Here is a 22,927-nt window from a genome sequence, read left to right as displayed (position 1 = left end):
GCAGTGTCGTGGCACCAGCACCAGTGCCTAAGGCCCAATTTTCAGCCCCTGTTTAACAGGGGCGTGTAATTACAACTTTTGATGCAATGCTTTGCAGCAGGGCCCGTTCCTGTGCCCATGAGAGTAACTGTGAGGACTTATAGTGTTGTGGCACCAGCACCACCACCACAACCACCAAAGGCCCAATTTTTCTACCACTGTTCAACAATGGCATGTAATTACAATTTTTTATATAATCGTTCACAGCAGGGCGCTCCAGCGCCCACCAAGAGTCACTTTGAGGGCTTACAAAGTTGTGGCAACACCAACACCTTGTTCCGCCATTTATGCAGAGCATATAGGGCAGGTCCCTACTTTCAAACATCCAACTTACAAACGTCTCCTACTTGCAAACGGAAGGAGACAAAAATGTACCAGTTAAAAATTACAAACAGGTTCTACTTAACACAAGAAACCTACACAGTCCCTGTCTTGTTTGCACCGCCTGTATACTGCTGTTCTGAGTATATAGGGCCTGGGGGCCCCACGCCTTTCCTTTTTTTTAAATGGATTGGGTACGGGGTTCCCCTTAATATCCATACAAGACCCAAAGGGGCTGGTAATGGGCAGGGGGGCTACCCATGCCATTTTTCTCAATGATTTTCATCCATATTGCCTGAACCAGATATTACATTAAAACCACAAGCAGTTTTAAATGACTTTTTTTCCCGTTAAATGTCATTTTATGCAGGGACTGTTCTAAAGGCATACTATATACACCCTCCAGGCATGATATTTAAAGGAATATTTCACTTTTTTTCACTTTAATTGTCATTAAAATCAGTGCTCCCGAAAAAACTGCAGTTTTTAAAAACATTTTAGGCATTGACTCATGTCCCCTGGGGCAGGAGCCAGGTCCCCAAACGCTTTTTAGGACAATATCTTGCATATTAGCCAATAAAATTAGCACTTTTTATTTTCGAACGTTCGAGTCCCATAGACTTCCATGGGGTTCTAAAGTTCACACAAATTTTCGGTCCGTTCAAAAGTTCTGGTGCGAACCGAACCGGGGGCATAATTGGAGAAAGTCATGATGACTTAGCCCAATCATGACTCATTTGTGTGTTATTGGAGTAGGGCTCTGTTCATTGCTACTAGCGAGTTTGTGTACTATTGTGATTCTATTATAAGTGTAGAGTGTCAGTGTAGTGTGAATATAGTGATAGTGCAGCATCAGTGAAGGGCATTTGTGCAGTTTTACTGTAGTGTCAGTGTAGTGTGTCCGTGTAATTTTACTGCAGTATAGTTAAGTGTGTCAGTGTAATGCGTCAGTGCAGTTTTACTGCAGTATATTGAAGTTTATATGTGCAGTTTGACTGCAGTATATTGTAGTGCATCAGAGCAGTTTTACTGTAGTATATTGAAGTGCGTCAGTGCAGTTTTACTGCAGGATATTGTAGTGCATCAGGGCAGTTTTACTGCAGTATATTGAAGTGTGCCATTGCAGTTTTACTGCAGTATATTGCAGTACATCAGTGCAGTTTTACTGCAATATATTGAAGTGTGTCAGTGCAGTTTTACTGCAGCATATTGAAGTGTGTCAGTGCAGTTTTACTGTAGTATATTGTAGCGTGTCAGTGCAGTTTTACTGAATTATATTGTAGTGTGTCATTGGAGTGTAACTGTGCAGTAGAGTGTTTTACACCACATTAACATTTAGTGCTGTATACAGTGCTGTATACCCCGTTTACGTAACCAGGTAGCCCGTCCCCTTGACGCCTTGGGAAAGCCATGGGGAAGTCCTCGTGCATCAGAGGGGAGTGGGGTCACCCGGGATTGTCACCATGTGGCCCCACCCTCAGTTATATAAGAACTGTGAAAGCGAAGACACGTCATACGGTGGGTGTCTCCCATGGAGGCTGGTTGGTCGTGGGTTTGTTTTTTGTTTTTTTGGTTCATCAGCGGAGTGAAAGAAGATGAATGGAGTTTGTGGGACATTTTTTTTATTAAAGGACTTGTTCCAAGCTGCGTCTTGTCTTTTGTACCGTTTTGACACTTTTTTGTGAAATGGTAGGGGTACATCTGTACCCCGTTACCATTTCACACAGGGGGGAGGCTGGGATCTGGGGGTCCCCTTGTTAAAGGGGGCTTCCAGATTTCAATAAGCTCCCTGACCGCAGACCCCCACAACTATTGGGCAAGGGTTGTGGGGATGAGGTCCTTGTCCCTGTCAACATGGGGACAAGGTGCTTTGGGGGTATACCCCTAAGCACCCTCCCCATATTAAGGGCATGTGGCCTGGTACAGTCCAGGAGGGGGCACTCTCTTGTCCCCCCTCTTTTCCTGCAGCCTGACAGGTTGCGTGCTTGGATAAGGGTCTGGTATGGATTTTTGGGGGGACCCCCCACACCATTTTTTTTTTCATTTTGGCCCGGGGTTCCCCTTAATGTCCATACCAGACCTGAAGGGCTTGGTATAGAATTTGGGGGGAACCCCACGCAATTTTTTTTTTTAATTTTGGTTCGGGGTTTCCCTTAATATTCATATCCCCTGCCATTTTTTTCAATGACTTTTATCTGTATTGCCAGGACCAACAATTCATTATAGAGTACTTTTAAGTTGCTTTTTTTTCCTTTAGAAATGTCATTTTGTGCAGAGACTGTTCTAATAATGTGCCACTTTACAGGCATACTATAGACACCCCCCCCAGGTACGAAATTTAAAGGAATATTTCACTTTTATTGTTTCACTTTAAGCTTTTTTTAAATCACTGCTCCCGAAAAAAGGCTGTTTTAAACTTTTTTTTGCATTGATACCCAGGTCCCCAAGACCCAGGTCCCCAAACACTTTTTATGACAATAACTTGCACATAAGCCTTTAAAATTAGCACTTTTGATTATTCTTGTTCCTGTCCCATAGACTTTAATGGTGTTCGTGTGTTCTGACAAATTCTTTGCCTGTTTGGTATGTTCTGGTGCGAAATGAATCAGGGGATGTTTGGCCCATCCCTGCTGATGAGGTGGCACTGATGTGCATTGACGATGGTCAGCACTGATAGGCAACACTGATAGGTGGCACTGATGGGCTCTGAAAGGCTGCACTGATGGGTATTTATGGGTGGCACTGACAGACCACACTGCTGGGCACTGATAGGCACCCCTGATGGCCACTGAAAGGCGGCTCTGATGGGTATTGATGGGCACTGATGGCTTGCACTGATAGATTTCACTGATAGACATCACTGGTGGCACTGGCACTTGCAGGCATTTTTCATTGGCACTGATTGGCAGCTGCCTGGGCACTGATTGGCATTTCCCTGGTTTCCCTGGTGGTCTAGGGTGGCATAACTGGTGGTCCAGTGTGGTGGCCATCCCTGGTGGTCCTGGTAGCATCTTGGTGGTCCTAGGCAGGCATCTAGGGGGGGGGGGCTCCGCTGATAAACAATCAGCACAGACCCCCCTGTCGGGAGAGTAGCAGATCAGCTCTCCTCTACTCACGTCTGTCAGAAGCGAGTGAGAAAAAAATGATCAACGGCTCTTCCTGTTTACATCTGATCAACCGTGATTGGATATGGCTGATCATGTGGTAAAGAGTCTCTGTCAGCGGCTCTTTACCTAGATCGGAGTTGAGGACTGACACACCACAACAATGATTGCCACGATGCGCGTCCCTGCTTAATATCCTGACTGCAACATATGACGTCCGGTCAGGATATTGCAACCATTTTACCGACGTCAGTTTTCTATATGGCGGGCGGGAAGTGGTTAAAAACCACAGAAAATCTGAGGATCACTTTCCTTGGAGAAAGTATAAGATTATTGGGTTACCCTGTGATCCCCAAAATCTTTTGAGTTATATGCCTTTCCCTCATTCGATATTTCTACCCCTCACTGCTCCTACTCTTTTGTTAACCAGTGGTACCCTGTCCCTGAACTACTCCCACACTTTGGGTGAACTGAATGCGGCAGAATCTGTTATTTAAGCACTGTATATTCACAGGGCACAGTGAGTAAGTGGATTCAAAGAAGTAAATGTCTGGAGTTCTTCAAAAACGTTTTAAAACATTAAGATCATTCAGACTAATAGGTGTAAGCTAGAAGTAATTGGAATACAATGTAAAATTAATATATGATTTTAAATGTTGACCTTATGCCGCGTACACATGTAGCAGACTATCTGGCGGACTTAGTCTGGCGGACTTTCCGCCGGACTGTCCGCCGGCCTTTCTGAACGAGCTACTTGCCCACACACGGTACTTTTGCAGCGGACTAATGTGGCGTACTAAGTCCGCCGGACTATCCGCCGTACTTTTGAAATGAATGGACTCGCCCACACACGCAGAGGAAAGTCCGCTCATTTTGAGCGTGTCTCCAGGTAGCCGGGGCCAGCGAAGGAGGCGTCGCTGGCCCCTTCACCTGGTATGGACTTAAAGGGGAATCCCTACACTGAAAAATCGGCGTGCGGGTCCCCCCCTAGGTCCATATCAGACCCTTATCCGAGCACACTACCGGATCGGCCAGGAAAGGGGATGGGGATGAGCGAGCGCCCCGTCTCCTGAGCTGTACCAGGCCCCATGCCTCAACATGGGGGGTGCTTTGGGGAAGGGGGGGCCGCGCGGCCGCCCCACCCCAAAGCACATTGTCCCCATCTTGATGAGGACAAGGGCCTCTTCCCGACAACCCTGGTCGTTGGTTGTCGGGTCTGCGGGCGGGGGGGCTTATCGGAATCCGGGAGCCCCTTTTAATAAGGCGGCTACCCGGAGACACGTTCAAAATGAGAAGACTTTTCTCCGGGCGGGAAAGGTCCATTCATTTCAAAAGTACGGCGGACTGGCGCACACGGGGCCGTATTGTCCACCGAAATGCGAGTCCAGCAGACAGATTGGAGTGCAAAAATACTTTCTTAGTCCACCGGACTTTTGGGTAAAAAAAGTCCGCCGGAGCCTACACACGGGCGGATTGTCCACCGGATTTTTCTCCGGATTGTTTGATCGTGTGTACGAGGCATTATATACACTTTATGTTTTACTATGAAAAAAAAAATGTTCAGTGATTCCATTATTAAAATAAATGCATAAATAAACTATTTTTATTAAGTGTGTTTTTTTTTTAAGCCAGCAATGTTCTTGAAAACTTGAAATTGTAATTAATACAGGAAAATGACCACAGCTTGGGAATTGCTTTCATTCGTTTGCCTAATATCATCTGTTAAAAGCTACATTTGATTAGTTACCATTGAATTTTTGTCTTACCTTATTTCTCATGGAATACACAAAATGACAGTAATATAACTAGCCTCATCAAAGCACAGATATTTAAGGCAAGCAAGCTTATTTACTAAGACAATCCAAAGAGCAACAATAATGTGCAAAGTGCAATTATCCATAGCAGCCAGATTTCTCATTATTGTAGTCAGATCAATGAACATTCTTCCAGACACCCAGATGCTCTCAGTATTCCTGATTTAGCCAAATGACGTGATGAAGTGATTTATTCTGTAGGGTACCTACATCCACACGGAAAATAGAACTCTTACTCATTGGCACGACAAAGAAAACAAAATGTAACTTAAATAAAAGAGACTAAGCTGAATTTTTCTAGCTCACCAACCTTCAGAAACCTTAACTATTAAATTATTTAGTATTCACTCTCTCAGCTTGATCCAAGGTAAAGGATATTCTATTCACCATGAAAAAGGGACAGTCACCAGAAGTCTGTCTCTTGACATCCAGCTTTCTCTTTTTCCAGAAAGTTATACTTTCCTGCTACATTATGCATGGTCAGGGCCGCTGATAGGCCAGTACAACTGGCCCTGCTGTACCGGGCCTGACCAGCAGGGGGGCCCGGGCAACCTGAACAGCAAAGTAAATTCAATGTAAAAAAAAAAAAAGCCACCAATCAGCCCAGCCTTGACGCCATCCCACCATGACTCTGCAATTAAACACCCTGCCAAGACTCTGCAACTAAACACCCTGCCAAGACTCTGCAACTAAACACCCTGCCAAGACTCTGCAATTAAACACCCTGCCAAGACTCTGCAACTAAACACCCTGCCAAGACTCTGCAATAAACACCCTGCCAAGACTCTGCAATAAACACCCTGCCAAAACTCTGCAATAAACACCCTGCCAAGACTCTGCAATAAACACCCTGCCAAGACTCTGCAACTAAACACCCTGCCAAGACTCTGCAATTAAACACCCTGCCAAGACTCTGCAACTAAACACCCTGCCAAGACTCTGCAATAAACACCCTGCCAAGACTCTGCAATAAACACCCTGCCAAAACTCTGCAATAAACACCCTGTCAAGACTCTGCAATAAACACCCTGCCAAGACTCTGCAATTAAATACCCTGTCAAGACTCTGCAATTAAACACCATGCCAAGACTCTGCAATAAACACCCTGCCAAGACTCTGCAATAAACACCCTGCCAAGACTCTGCAATAAACACCCTGCCAAGACTCTGCAATAAACACCCTGCCAAGACTCTGCAATAAACACCCTGCCAAGACTCTGCAATAAACACCCTGCCAATACTCTGCAATAAATACCCTGCCAATACTCTGCAATAAATACCCTGCCAAGACTCTCCAAAATACCATTTTATTTATTCATTAATGGTTTGTATTACGTATAGATAATAAAGAGGTCTGTTCTCATCTGAAAACAGTATTTCTTTTGGATAAAAACTGGAGAAAACCAAATATCACTTGTAGACAAACCTACACTTTATTTCAAGGCGGGGTCTGGGGAGGGACAATGGGTGGGGCTGAAGGAGGGACCAGGGGCGGGGCCAGGGTGGAGCAAAAGGGGGCCCTGTCAGGTAGGCTGTACGGGGCCCCATGATTTCTATCAGCGGCCCTGCATTGAAGGGTTTTTAACAATAAATGTGTACTAGCAGAATTCACGCTATGTGCTGCCTATGTTCCTTTTCCTCTATCGTATCTGTCTGCGTTGGATCTGAAGTTGTTCATTTGTATTGGGGAATATCATATGTTGAAACCCAGTGGACCATACTGATCCTATTTAGAGACACCCATTATTCCTCCTTTGTGTTTGATCTCTGTAATTGGGGATCACAGCCATCTGATAAGAGGTTTGATTACAGTGGAGGGCATGTGTGTATGGTAAAATCCCTTAACAATTCACATGGTTTGCCACGCAGTGGGATAATTCATTACTTGGATAAGAATTAGGCTGGATTCACACCTATGCAGTTTTAGTGCTTTTTGCATTTTGAATATATACACTACAGTCCATTTAACATGGTTTCCTATGGAACATGATCTGTAGGGCAAATCTGCAAAATGCAAAAAGCACAAAAAATGCATAGGTGTGAATCCAGCCTTAGATACACCTTTGTTCAACTAAATACTTTCATTGCTATTAGCACATGGAATTATTTTCATATTGAACATTATGGACTGTTTCATTCACTGTTTGATTGTATATTGATACATTTTTAGTATTTCATTTCTTGCATAGTAACCAGAAGTGCACTATTATTTATGTAAAAATAAGACAAGGCAATGGACATCCAAATTCACCAAAGCAGTCACAAAGGCTTACCATAAAACCCCATAGAGCTACAGTACCTTTCTTGGTCTGAGTGTTATGGTATACAGGCAACAACAACTTCTTCTCCTGATCATTCTAAAATAAGCATGGCTGTGTGAAATGACATTCCAGTGCTGCCTCATCCCACAATTTAATAGGTTGGGCAGCAGTAGTGGTGACTTTTTGCTTTCAGATAGGGAGAGGACTAGGGAAATACTGTACAAGGGTCAGTTAGGAATCAGCAACTTACTATTTTTTCTAGCTCTTTCGGCAATCATCCTCTTTGCTGTCTTATTTTTCATTCAATTTCTTTTCATATTATCGGGGGCCTTGTCTTTCATTTTATTTAGTGGCTGATTTAACCATTAATTAGTGATTGACAATCTTAGAAGTGGTCTCTTTTAGCTACTGCCCCATTAATACTCATCCTTTTCTATTGCTCATGCCACTGGTCTTCTGCTATAAAAAAATGTGCTCTATATTTCGGAGTATGCTAAATTTTATTTTTCACTGGTAGGACCTTTATTTTTGCCTATCTAAATTTTTTGGTAACTTTGTAAAATAGAAAGTGAACCTCTCACTGTATAACAATGCCTCATATTCATTTACACAATCCTTTACCCACAGTTGATCCAGAGGAAGTAAAAAAAAAAACAGCAAAGCATGATCTAATTTGCTACAGCAGGGGAAAAAAATCCTTCCTGATCCCCGGAGAGGCAATCCGATTTTCACTGGATCAACTTTACCTATAAATGTTAGTACCCTGTTATATTATGTACATTTAGGAAAGAATCCAGGCCTTTTTTAAAGCAATCTACTGAGCTGGCCAGAACCACCTCTGGAGGGAATCTATTCTGCATTTTCACAGCTCTTACTATGAAGAAACCTTTCTATATTTGGAAATTAAATATTTTTTCTTCTAGATGTAAAGAGTGCTCCCTTGTCCTCTGTGATGACCTTAAAGTGAATAACTCAACACCAAGTTCACTATATGGAACACACTATATAGAACACTATATGGAACGCTTATGTATTTGTACATGTTGATCATTTCACCCCTAATCTCCTCTTCTCAAGAGAGAATAGATTCAGTTCCTCTAATCTTTCCTCATACCTGAATTCCTCCATACCTCTTAGCGGTTTGGTTGCCGTTCTCTGCACTTTCTCCAGTTCGCTGATATCCTTTTTGAGAATATATCTCTCTCTCTGGAGTCCATACCTCTCTTAATACAAGAAAATACTTTGCTCGCTTTGGAAACCGCAGCTTGGCATTGCATGCTTTTATTGAGCTTATGATCTACCAAAACCCCCAGATCCCTCCCCACCATTGATTCCCCCAGTTGTACTCCCCCTAGTATGTATGATGCATACATATTCTTAGCCCCCAAGTGCATAACTTTACATTTATCAACATTAAACCTCATTTGCCACATAGTTGCCTAATTAGACAGTACATTGAGGCTGGCTTGTAAATTGGAGACATCCTGTATTCCACTGCATAGCTTAGTGTTATTTGCAATTAGAGAAAATGTACTTTTAATCCCAGACCATATATATCATTTATAAAGATATTAAAAATTAAGGGAGCACCATTTTTATATTTTTTAACCACATGCCGACCAACCGCCGCAGTTATACTGCGGCAAACATGACTCAGCTGCGCAAATTGCTGTCATGGTACGTCTGTACCATAGACGGTCACTAGAGGGCACGTGCGCGCCGCTGGAGGAACGCACCCCCTACTCGACCACTGAGCCGATGCGAGTGCCCAGCAATTGTGATCACTGCCAGGCTCCAGCAATCGCTCGGGGCACACAGTTTCCGGTTCTCTGAGGGGAGAACAGACAGATCGCCTGTTCATACAGAGTATGAACAGGCAATCTGTTATCTCCCTTGAACAGTCTCCTCCCTCTTCATTTAGAACACGTACTAGGACACACTTAACCCCTTCACTGCCCCTAGTGGTTAACCCCTTCACTGCCAGTGACATTTTCACAGTAATCAATGCAATTTTATAGCACTGATTGCTGTAAAAATGCCAATGGTCCCAAAAATGTGTCAAAATTGTCCAACGCATTGGCGTAATGTCGCAGTCCTGATAAAAATCGCAGATCGCCGCCATTACTAGCAAAAAAAAAAAAAAAAAGCCATAAAACTATCCCCTATTTTGTAGATGCTATAACTTTTGCGCAAACCAATCAATGTGCGCTTATTGTGATTTTTTTTACCAAAAATATGTAGGAGAATACGTATCAGCCTAAAATGAGGAAAAAGATTTTTCAATATATTTTTGGGGGATATTTATTATAGCAAAAAGTTAAAAAAAATTGCGTTTTCTTCAAAATTGTTGCTCTTTTTTCGTTTATAGTGCAAAGAATAAAAACCGCAGAGGCGATCAAATACCACCAAAAGAAAGCTCTATTTGTGGGAAAAAAAGGACATCAATTTTGTTTTGGTGCAGCACTGCATGACCGCACAATTGTCAGTTAAAGCAACGCAGTGCCGAATTGCAAAAAGTGCTCTGGTCAGGAAGGGGGTAAAATCTTCCGGGGCTGAAGTGGTTAAAAGCTCTTTTTTTTATTATGTATAGCCATTTTAACAGTGTAAACAAGGTGGATCCCCCTTATGATAGGGGACATGTAAGAGATCTTCTGTTCCCAGTGATCAAGAATAGTGATCTCTGTCATGTCCCAGTGAGCCCATTCCCCCTACAGGTAGAACACACCTAGGGAACACACTTAACTCCTTGATTTCCCCCTAGTGTTAACCCCTTAACTACCTGCCATTGTTATTTTTACATTGATAAGTGCATTTTTATAGCACTGATCAATGTAATAATGTCATTGGTCCCCAAAAAGTGTAATTTGGGGTCAGACCTGTCCACCGCCATTACTAGTAATAACAATAAAAAAAAAAAAAGTCCCTAAATCTATCCTATAATTTGTAGATGCGATAACTTTTGCGAAAACCAATCAGTATAGGCCTGATGCAATTTTTTTTTACCAAAAACATGTAGAAGAATATATATCAACCTAAACTGATGAATAGAATAAATGTGTTTTTTATACATTGTATTATAGCAAAAAGTTTAATTTTTTTTTTTACTATAAACATTTTGCAAATGTATGTTGCATATTTTTTATTTTAGTACAAATAGTACCAGTTCCAATGGTTGATTGTAACATAGGAACCTTCATATCATCTGCCATTGCCCCCTCATCTTTCCCCATTCTATCCACCAATAGGGGTTGACCCCTGTCTGGCCTGTCTGCCTATTATATTCCAATTCACTCTCCCCCACAATACTAGATTAAATACTTTTCCAGCCATCCCATAAACTTCTCCCTGAGCACAGAAGACCCTCTTCCATTTAGGTGCAAACCATCATATCATTTGCACCGCAATGAAAAGTCAGCTCGGTGCTCTAAACACCCAAATCCCTCCTCCTTCTACCAGGTCTTTAGCCATGCATTCAGCTCTCTAATCACCCCCTACCTTTCCTGTGTTGTGCATGGCACAGGCAATATTTCTGAAAATATCACCTTGGTGGTCCTTCCCTTCAACTTGCAGCCTTGTTCTTTAAATTGGTTCTTAACCCAGATAGAAAGCAATTGTGTTGCAAATTTGAAAATTACTTGCTAAGCTTTTGCTAGACTTGCCAGGGTTCACAAGTTTTTTGCACAATTGCTGCACATTCTGGTTCAGTTATGCTGTACAATAGTCATCCCACCACAGGGGTCACTGTGGCTTAATTTTCATGCTGTAGACTTACAGAGCTCTTGCTGTAGACTCACCACTACAACTTTGCTCTTGCTAGAGGCTTGCCACATAAATTTGCTACAATATGGAAAAGTGTCAACTACAACTTGCTCTTCAAGTGCTCTGTAAAAACTTGCCAGTGAAAACGTAAAGCAAGTTAACAGACAATTCAACAATTCAACACTGCCACAAATTTGTGGCAAGTTATCCTTGTTATCTGGGAAGGAACTTCCACCTTCCATATATTCTGTCATTAGTTCCAACGTGAACCAAGACAGCTGGGTCTTTTTTGGCATCTGTGTCCCTGTTAGATTCACCCTTTCTATGTGTCCTGTTTACCAAAAGTGAAAGAAAAAGAAAATCACAAATGTTGGGTCATACCCAGAAAAGTAATAGAGGGGGAAATGTTTGCTGGGATTTCCTCTCACTTCCTATTTCACTATGGCAAAGGAATTGAAGGTAAATCTCCTCAATGGGACACAGATGGCAAAAAATAAAGCAACAGGGGTATAGCCCTTGATTACTCTACCCAAAATGAAAGAAAAATCCTATAGTTCTACTTTAACCACTTGACGACCATCACCCACTGATATACGTTGTCACAATGCCAGCAATGGGCAAATGGGCGTACCCATATATCCCCTTTAAGAGGCGAGGATAGCAGGCCCGCCGCATACAACGTAACCAGTCTCCCAGCGATCGTGTCGCAGAACGGGGAAGTGCCTATGTAAACAAGGTATTTCCCCATTATTCCTTGTGTCATGAGAGAGATCACTGCTCCACTGTCATGTGAGTTAAAACCCATCCCCTCCACAGTTAGAATAACTCACTAGGACACACTTAACCCTTCATTGGCCCCTAGTGGTTAACTCCTTCCCTGCCAGTGTCATTTACACAGTAATCAGTGCATTTTTATAGCACTGATCGCTGTATAAATGACAATGGTCCCAAAATAGTCTCAAAAGTGTCCAATGTGTTCACTAGGGATGAGCTGAACACCCCCCTGTTCGGTTCGCACCAGAACCTGCGAACAGACCTAAACTTCGTGTGAACTTTAGAACCCTATTAAAGTCTATGGGACTCCAACGTTCACAATCTAAAGTGCTCATTTTAAAGGCTAATATGCAAGTTACTGTCCTAAAAAGTGTTTGGGGACCCGGGTCCTGCCCCAGGGGACATGGATCAATGCAAAAAAAAGTTTTAAAAACGTCCGTTTTTTCAGGAGCAGTGATTTTAATAATGATTAAAGTGAAACAATAAAAGTGTAATATTCCTTTAAATTTCGTAGCTGGGGGGTATCTATAGTATGCCTGTGAAGGGGCGCATGTTTCCCGTGCTTAGAACTGTCCCTGCACAAAGTGTCATTTGTGCAGGAAAAAAAGTCTTTTAAAATCACTTGCGGCTAAATTGTCGGCTCCCCGTAATACAGAGAACATTCAATGAGTGTTCTCTGTATTAGCCAATTCATTCATTCATTGACTAAAAAAAAAAAAGCGTGGGGGTTCCCCTAAATTCAATTACCAGGCCCTTCAGGTCTGACATGGATATTAAGGGGAACCCCGTGTCAAATTTAAAAAAAAAATGATGTGGGGGTCCCCCTAAATATCCATACCAGACACTTAAGGTCTGATATGGATATTAAGGGGAACCCCGCATCAAATTAAAAAAAAAAATTGACTTGGGGGTCCCCCTAAAAATCCATACCAGACCCTTTATCCGAGCACGCAACCTGGCAGGCCGCAGGAAAAGAGGGGGGGACGAGAGAGCGACCCCCCCTCCCTCCTGAACCGTACCAGGCCACATACCCTCAACATTGGGAGGATGCTTTGGGGGTCTGTGACCCCTCAAAGCACCTTGTCCCCATGTTGATGAGGACAAGGGCCTCATCCTCACAACCCTGGCCGGTGGTTGTGAGGGTCTGCGGGCGGGGGGCTTATCAGAATCTGGAAGGACCCCCAGATCCTGCCCCCCCCCCGTTTGAAATGGTAAGGGGGTACAAAAGTACCCCTACCATTTCACAAAGAAAGTGTCAAAATGGTTAAATAAGACAAACACACTTTTGAAAAATTCCTTTATTACAAATAAAAAAAAAAAAAAAAAGATTCCAGCGGTGCTAATCCACTCTTGCTATCCAGCAACGAATCTCCGGGGTCCAGCGATGGATGATCATATCCAGCGACGGGGGATCTCTCAGTCCAGCGCTGTCCATACATCCTTCTTCTGTCTCCATTGCGGAGACACTGCGGAGATCCCAGCGCTGACGTTTCTTATATTAGGAGGGCGGGGCCACTCGTCACCTGACCCCGCCCCCTCTGACGCTGGTGAAGGAAGCCAGGGGTTCCCCAGTGACGCGTGGGTGACCCCGCCCCCTCTGATGTAACGGAAACCTGCGTTACATCAGAGGGGGCGGGGTCATCCACACATCACTGGGGAACCCCTGGCTTCCCTCTCCAGCGTCAGAGGGGCGGGGTCAGGTGACGGGTGGCCCCGCCCTCCTAATATAAGAAACGTCAGCGCTGGGATCTCCGCAGTCTCCGCAGTGGAGACAGAAGAAGGATGTATGGGCAGCGCTGGACTGAGAGATCCCCCGTCGCTGGATATGATCATCCATCGCTGGACCCCGGAGATCTGTCGCTGCATAGCAAGAGTGGATTAGCACAGCTGGAATCTTTTTTACATTTTTTTTTATTTTAAATAAAGGAATTTTTCAAAAGTGTGTTTGTCTAAGGAATATTACACTTTTATTGTTTCACTTTAATCATTATTAAAATCACTGCTCCTGAAAAAACGGGTCCCCAAACACTTTTTAGGACAGTAACCTGCATATTACCCTTTAAAATGAGCACTTTAGATTTCTCCCATAGACTTGTATGGGGTGTTCCGGCTTTTCGAATTTGCTGCGAACAGCCCAAATTGTTCACTGTTCGCTGAACAGGCGAACAGGCAATGTTCGAGTCGAACTCATGTTCTCACTCAAAGCTCATCCCTAGTGTTCACCATAATGTCGCAGTCCCAATAAAAATCGCAGATCACTGCCATTACTAATAATAAAAATACCATAAAACTATCACCTATTTTGTAGACGCTATAGCTTTTGTGTAAACCAATCTATATACGCTGATTGCGATTTTTTTAATATGTAGAAGAGCACATATAGGCCTAAACTGAGGGAAAAAATAGTTTTATATATTTTTGGGGGATATGTATTATAGCAAAAAGTACAAAATATTGCGTTTTTTTCTAAATTGTTTCTGTTTTGTTGTTTATAGAAAAAAAAATAAAAACCGCAGAGGTGATCAAATACCACCAAAAGAAAGCTCTATTTGTGGGAAAAAAGGAACATCAATTTTGTTTTTTGTTTGCAACGTCGCATGACCATAAAATTGTCAGTTAAAATGACGCAGTGTAGAATCGCAAAACGGGCTCTGGTCAGGAAGGGGATAACATCTTCCGGGGCTGAAGCAGTTAATCATATCTCCTTGCTGAGTGAAACACATTGGGGTGTTTGAATCTCAGATGGATTGGTCTCTTTGTTGGACTGATGAAACTGGATGTGCAGCATTTAATACAGTGAGCAGTTCCCTTTCTTCTTTTGGAGTTGCTGTAAAGTTGATCCCAGTAGCCTATAAATTTAAAGAGCCTACTGTCATCTGTGAGAGTGGGGAGAGTGGGGAGAGCAAAGCCTTGAGGAGAGCATTTATTCCTGTTCCTTAAAGTGGTTGTAAACCCTTACAAACCACTTTGACCTACAGGTAAGCCTAGATTAAGGCTTACCCGTAGGTCCAAGAAATATCTCCTAAACCTATATGGTTTAGGAGATATTTGCCCGAAAACAGGCACCGCTGTCTACGGCACATGCGCCGTAGACAGCGGCGCGCAGGCGCACTGATCGCGGCATTCTCAGCGACGGGGCTGCCACGCGTGTCGGCTCCCGTGCGCATGCACGGGAGTGACGTCATCGCGGCCTCGCCGAATGACAGCGGCGGAGCTGCGAGACCCCACCAAGAAGATGGATGCGGCGGACTACAGAGGACATCGGCGACTTCGCTGGCTCCTGTGTCAGGTAAGTGACACATAATGGACTACTATGCGATGCATAGTAGTCAATTATGCTTTGCCTTTGCAGGGAATGAAAGAGGAAGTAAACTCATCAGGGTTTACTTCCTCTTTAAAAATTATATATATATTTTGGGGGTATAGTGATTTTTATTTTTGTTGATAAGGTTATTTCTATGGTTCTTTTTTGTTTCAAAACTCTTTTTTTTTAAGTCAGTTTTTGTTTGAGGGGTGGTATTTTCGGGTTTGCATGCCGCTACATCATTTAAAAGAAAAGCGCAAGACTAGTGTGCAGCTAAACCACTTCACATTATATCACTCACGTTCACTGCACCTTGCATTCTGATATATAAAAAAAAGTTAGCGATGCACTGGTTAGGCCTATTATCTCTAATTAAGACTGCTATGCTGCTGGACATTTTACACTACTGTTTTCTTTTTGCAGTATTTCATTTATTTGTTATTTTTTCTGTACTAAATCTCTAGACTGTGCTCTTTGTCTCTAGTAAATTTGGGCTTAGCTTTGTATCTTCTGTGGTGTCCTAATTTTAGTAGTAAAACCACAGCCTCTACCCATTTTCTAAATTCACACAGTTCTTCCTCATTAAAAAATGCCCCACTGCTGGAAAAATTTACACTGCTTTATCATTTGTGGTTTTTAATTCCAGATGCGACTATAATAGGCATGGCCAATGGCACGTAAGGTTTGCATTGGTTAGAACAAAGACAGCTTTAGCAAACTACTGGCCAATTTCTATCTGTTGGTCTAGCTGAACCTATTAGTGTTTGATAAAAAAACATGTGTTGCTGCTGTTTCTAAATGAAAACATTCTTTTTAAAAAAAAAAACTGACTCCATTCAAAATGGAGTGCTGCTGTTGTATGTAAGACAAGTAAAAAGTAAAAGAAAAAAAATCCATTCCACAAAAAAAATGCTCTGCCAGTGTACACTGTTACTGTGGCTGTCATTTAAATTATTATTTAAATGATTTGTGTATTTTTAATGTTGCCCACTAAACTATATAATAAAACCCCGTCCCTGCATTATTTTAATTTTGGAAAAAAATGTAATGGTACATACTGTAACGCCAGTGGCAAGGCCCACCTTCTGTGCCCTTTGTTTGCCTATTAGTCTTTTAAATGGACTGAATTTACTAACCGGATTTGCTCTTCCTTAGACTTCAATGGGATTTGTAACTAAGTTCAGGTTCACCCCATCTCAAACATGGTAAATCTAATTCAGGAAAATGTACCTATCCATATTGATCACTTTCCCTGCTATGGAATGTCTGACTGGATGGTACTAGGTGGAAACCTAGGAGAAAGAACAGTAAGTTTGTGTAGAGTTTTAGGAAAGTTAAAGTGTTTGTTAACCTAAAAAAAAAAAAAAAAAAACATACCCTGCATGAATAACAGCACAGTGCTTGTGCTGTGTGATTTGGCCCCTTATATCAACTAAAAAACCTGGCTGATCCTGCCTCCCATTTCTGCTCTGTCCTTCTCTGTCCTCCTCTCTGCCCTCTGTACTTGCCTGTCTGTTCTGTGTAGTGCCCACCCCCCTGCCCTCCTGTTGCCCCCATAACTACTATAAAATCCTCCTATCCCCTCTGTAACATAACAATATGTATCCCAGTGCCTGTGTTATATAAAAAATATGCTGATCTGTACCTATATCAGAGCAGCTCCTGGCGCTCACGTGGCTCCTCGTCTCTCTCTCTCTCTCCTCTCTTACCCTCCTGCTCACGTAATCAGGAGTGCTTGGCCCCACCCGCTGGAGCTGTCAGCCAGGCAGAGGAGTGAGCCGAGGAGTCACATGAGTGCCAGAAGCCACTCTAATATAGGTGCAGATGAGCATATTTTTTATATAACACCGTCACAGGGACACATATTGTTATGTGACAGAAGAATGGGAGGTATTTATAGTAGTGGCCTAACAATCACTTTAAAGGCTAAGTGTACTTTTCCATAAAAAACAATAAATGCACATATGTGTGTAGAAAAAAAATTGCATTTATTATTTTTGCCTACAGGAGCCTGGAAAGCATTACACCTGTAATCAGTAGATCATGGGTGCAAAGAGGGCTCCTGCAGACATGTCCTTTGGCTTTCCATACCTCTGCACAGGTTTTTTGTTTGAAAGCTGGAGGACATGTTAGTGGACTACACGTGTAACCAGGTTGCTAGATCGGTGAGTTTAAAAATTTACCTCCTGTTCTAGACTGACAACATAAAGCCACTTCCTTGCCTTGACCTCCGGACAGAACCTTTTATTTCATCCCAAGTAAGAAGACTGGATCCTGGCCTACAGCCAAGACCAAAAGTTGCTCAGCTCATCAGAGCTTGGCAGACGTTGGCTTCTTCTGAGCGAGTCTGTGGCACCAAATCGATTTTACTGGCATTGGGTATGAGATCGTAATTCCATACACTCCAGGAGCACCATTACCTCTATGGATACACCTGGGAAAGTTTTTCCCTACAGCACTTTTGGCTTTTCCATTAGTTTGGAAGCCACCACATTCTGCTGGGAGCAATAAAGGGAAAGCTGAAAGAAGATTATTTTATGCCTTACACCGCAAACACGGAACCAACCAGCTGAAGCAGGACCAGGCAAATACTATGAAGGCGAAATACCCCCATGTGGGGTGAATAGTTCCGGTGAGTAAATTTCTTATGGGGCACCTCTAAGAAGCACAGAATACAGTTTTTGAAGAGCACCTGTCACTTTTATTATTTTATTAACTTCATGATATAAGGACTTTTAGTGCACTAGCACTTTTGTTAGTATCCGCCAGAGGGTATCATGAGAAGGATATTGTGTTTTGTGCTTTTTCGTGTTTGTTTATATAATGACACTGTTGTTTTTACATATGCACAATATTTATATTTTTTTATGTCATGCTAGATTGTTGCACTAGAACCAAGATTTTTTTGCATATAAGGATTGCACTAATTATTGATCTGGCTTTTTACATATTTGCATCTCAGCAGTGTTGTACTAGACTGTTGCAATAGACCCCAGATCATTAGGAGAACTGGAACCACAGCTTTGCCAGAAAATGTACCATAATAAGATACTGGATCAAAAGCATAGGGTGGCCTGATCCTGATCTGCCTCCATCTTATCTTATATCAACAACCATATTTATTATCAAATTCCCATTTATTCACTTACAGACTAATTTATATAATACTATTAACCATCCCAACTATACTGACCTACAAATACGATGATATAGCAAGTAGATATTGTTATCTCCAACATGCATTCCATAAGTGGCTCTCACAATGAGAATATGTCCACAGTCTATATATCTGGTACTGAAATAAAGCAAAAAAAGAATGACAAACTTGTATTAAAGCAATCCAAACTAGAAGGCAGGCAGAGGAATAGTATTATGCATGGAACTAGGATATTGTAAGTCAGGGGTAGGCAACCTCGGCCCTCCAGCTGTGGTGAAACTACAAATCCCATCATGCCTCTGCCTCTAGGAGTCATGCCTGTGATTGTCAGGGTCTTGCAAAGTCTCATGGGACTTAAGGGACTGTACTGTAAGTACTCACCAAATTAGTCAGAAACCCAAACGTCATGGCACCAGCTATCCTGTCTCCATCATCAATATCTACTTGTTGTCCACTCAGCTCACCAAGCCTGATAATCTCCTTGCCTCCCAAGAACCCTCCTATCAATTATCTCCTATACAGGGCCAGCCCCCAATGGTCAAGTGATTTAGCTACTGGCTCAGACTGGGGCAAAGGGTAAGTTATGTGATCTCAGTTCTAGGCTTTTTGGTCCCAGCCAGCCCACTTGTGATATAAAAAGGGGGAAGACTGAGGTCCAGGGCTCTTTGTCTATCTTGTTCTCACTCCCAGCTCCAGGGTTTACGGAAAACATCCAAGCCAAGGAGAATATCAGCATGGACTATTGTCTTATATATAGGTATGCTTGGGCAGCCACATAACTGTAGATATTGCTAGTAATTGGACAAGTTCATATTGGACTGTAATGTCGAAGTTTATCCAGTAAAGTTACATTAACTCTTCTAAGCCTAGTCTGAAGTTACTCAAAGGGGTGTATGTTGGTTCTGGCATATCTAAAGAACCAGGGTCTGCAAGGCATTAAAGGATATGAAGTAACACCACTACAAAAGAGTTATCGCAGCAAGACAAGAAAGAAGGAGTGTAGTTGCTAAGGGTAACTAAGCACATGTTCAAGACATCAAGCAACCAGTTGTTAGGCATTGTACCTGGTAAAGATGACAGGTCCTCCGGTAGCAAAGGGGTCAATATGCTGGCTGGCTCCTTAGCTGTTGGTATCCAATAGCAACCAAAACCAAACAGAGATATATGCCCTGGTCATGAGGTATGGGAAGGAAGGAGTTAATGGGCACACATGAGGTCTTTCCTATGTGCTCGGCAGGACCCCATTCTGTTACTGGGAGTGAGGTATCGGAGGTACGCTGGACTGTTGGAGTTAGCAGAGGCTCAGCACATCCCCCCTAATGCAGCATCTACTAGAGTTACAGTGTGTAGTAACATGGGACAACACTTTTCAGAGGAACTCTGCATTTTTACTACATACAGTGTGAAGGCTTATCTCTAAGTCAGGAACTGTCTTAATATTAGAATGTTCACATGATCGCAGTCCTTCGCCTGGTTCTGAGCATTGATGGACTTGCTCTGCACAAAAGGAATCCCTCGTGCAGGGCGAGTGTTCATCAGAGCCCCCGTAGCCCTTTGAAACTAAAAGCCCATCTGTTGGGCTGGCAGATGGTATCTGTAGGAATCTGTGAATGAATGAATGATGAGCCCCACACAACATGGTTGTTTTTGAAAAGTGACAGCGGGTCCAGGGAGAGGAGACCCTGTCTGCGGTCAGAGAGTGGTGGTGGTGGCAAGAGCTGAAGCATGTTAGTTGCTCCATCTTATATACGTGTGTAAGTTCCAAAAGTGAACTGATCCTTAAAAGCTTTAAGGCTTGATTCACACCTATGCATTTTTAGTGCATTTTGCAGATTTGCACTACAGAACGTGTTCCATAAGAAACCATGTTAAATGGACTGTAGTGCAAATCTTCAAAATTCAAAAAGCACTAAAAATGCATAGGTGTGAATCAGGCCTTAATCCAGAAGCACAGTCTTGGTTTTCCTCCTCAGCAGAAAAGTTATTGGAGTCAGGGAAAAAATGGTAACTTTTAGTTGGAGCAAATGCATACATACAGTAGAATCCTTTCATGATATGCACAAATTTAAAATTTTGGTGCTGCTGTTGGCATTTAGATGCATTACATCTCAGAGTCACTAAGGAAGTCTGTGCTGGAAGACTCTTCATTGCCAGGAGCAGTAATCATGCGTCTAAACATGGAACATGTAACGTTATAACGACCACCATATGTCACCAACTTCAGGTCCCACTGTTATCAAATGCTGAAGAATTTTCAATTAGGGTAAACTGCTAACATACTGTATCCTATTAGGGCTAGTCGTTAAATGTAGGCATCATATGTGTTCTGGCAGCAAGCTCTAGCTTTATTCTAACTAATGTTACCTACAGTCAATAAAGTCAAAAAGGTATTTTTTAAGTGGTTAATGGAGGAGAGATACAGTATAAAGATTGCAGTCAACATAGATACTAATCCAAAATAAAATAAAAAATGCACTGTTTCCAGTTGCACCAGGGGTAGTACTGTAAGTAAGAACACTTCAGCAGTCCAGTGTATTATTGTGATCCTCATAGGACCACTCAAAGCTTTCTTTGGGACTCCCTTAGTTACACCCTATTTCCACTCCACTGTGACCATCCCTAGAAGGAATTTTGTGCATTACCTTTAAATGTACCCAGTTGCAGAATTGTGGGCTAATTTTCCCCTTTTTGGAAATTCCTACACATATCCACAATATGAATTGTGATAGCTTACAGGATATACTGTGCTGAAAGCACATTTATATCACATTTAAGCTTTTGTTCTTGCAAAAAACAAAATGTTTTATTTTTATCTGAAAATTTATTATGTGGGTGTTGCACAACTAATAACCCTACGATCCACTAAATCTTTCCCTACAAATGAGTTTATAGATGTTTATCAATCGATAAAAAACAAGTGTAATTACTTGGAAACTTCCCGGAGACAATTCTGAACTCCTTACCTGTCTTCTATCCAACTTTGATTACAGCTACCACGACACGACCAAATTGATCAGCAAAATCAGTGTCTTTAGGGATACAAAGAAAAAAAATGGCAGCTGAGCCAATCAGTGCCCAGCTGAGACGCAAAGCAATAATACATAATTGCAGGACTCGCCGAGCTGTGCTAGATAAAAGATCGTTCATAATTGTCAAGCAAATTGCGTCTTGTATCGAGCTTAAAAAAATGAATCATGAGAAGCATTTTCTTATTGATCACCAGAGTAGAAAGAAGTATTATCCTTCTAGTGAAGAGAAAGGTGCTGTAATTATTTTCTTGTTCATTTTGCTTCTAAAAATAAAATAGATCATGTATTAGTTTGAACAGACTAAAATGATGCTTTTATTCATTGACAGAGGAATAGGGAAAATTTAACTACAGTACTGGGCTTGAAAGTTTAGCAGAGAAAAAAAGTAAATTTGATAGTAATCTAAAACTTACATAAACACCCATAAAATATCTGCAACAAACAATTGAAACAAAAAAGAAAAACTTTCACAAAAAATGTTTGCATTTTTTTTATTTCCTGTGCTATATGCATGTGCGCACCCAAGAAAAAGTAGCACTATAAATAATAAATGTTTAAAATAGGTTTAGTCTCTTATCCTGTAATCAAACATCTAAGTGAAGAAAGCACTCTTTAGTAAGTTAGGTTAAAACTAAATGGATCCCTCTTATGCCCTGTACACACAATCAGATTTTCCAGCAACAAATGTTGGATGTGAGCTTGTTGGCGGAAAGTCTACACATGCTCGGAATCAAGTACGAGCCGGAGATATAACTAGCACTCGTAATGGAGATATCACGTACGTCACTATGTTTGTAATTGTTGGTAAACATTTGTGTGACTGTGTGTATGCAAGACAAGTTGGAGCCAACATCCTTTGAACAAAAATCCATGGTTTTGTTGTTGGAAAGCCCGATCATGTCTACGGGGCATTAGAGTAAACCTGTGATTTGCTAATATAAAACTGTGAATCGGTGGCCAGGCTATGCCATTTACATATTTTTATCAAGCACTAAATAAGCTTCAAAGCTAGTCCTCACCTAACTCTGTAGCTGTAGACACTCTAGATCAATTAATCTTTAAAGTGTTCAGAAGAAGCACTGAAAGCCAAACTGATCCTCCTCTGATGGTAGATTGGTGATGAATGCTGCAAAAGCATATGCCATATAGTAATTAGGTGTTCCAATCTCTACATCATTTCTCTGTGAGTCCAGGACGACATAATGATAAGACCCCACAGGACGGGTCCTGGGCTCACAGGAAGTGGGTTGAATAATGAATATGTAAACACTTTATTGTTCAAAGTCTATCCACAAGTTCAATATGACATGAGTTGCTGGTAATCCACTGCAACCATAACCTAGAGAGTACCACACATGGCCAATGT

General features: G+C 42.1%; 1 long non-coding RNA gene across 1 annotated transcript; it reads right to left on the bottom strand.

The window, feature by feature from the left end:
* Positions 1 to 4,967: 4,967 nt before the first annotated feature.
* LOC143984364 (uncharacterized) lies at positions 4,968 to 21,806 on the bottom strand. The gene is made up of 3 exons (XR_013274810.1): positions 21,496 to 21,806; positions 18,569 to 18,670; positions 4,968 to 5,484 (listed from the first exon to the last, which is right to left on the bottom strand). It is a non-coding gene; the product is annotated as an uncharacterized LOC143984364 (long non-coding RNA).
* Positions 21,807 to 22,927: the final 1,121 nt, after the last annotated feature.

The sequence above is a fragment of the Lithobates pipiens genome, unplaced genomic scaffold, assembly GCF_037356315.1.
Source record: "Lithobates pipiens isolate NorthernLeopardFrog02 unplaced genomic scaffold, aLitPip1_a1.2 Scaffold_16, whole genome shotgun sequence".
NCBI classification, from domain to species: Eukaryota; Metazoa; Chordata; class Amphibia; order Anura; family Ranidae; genus Lithobates; species Lithobates pipiens.
Note: the sequence above shows the minus strand (reverse complement) of the source record. Positions and strands in the feature narration are given on the sequence as shown.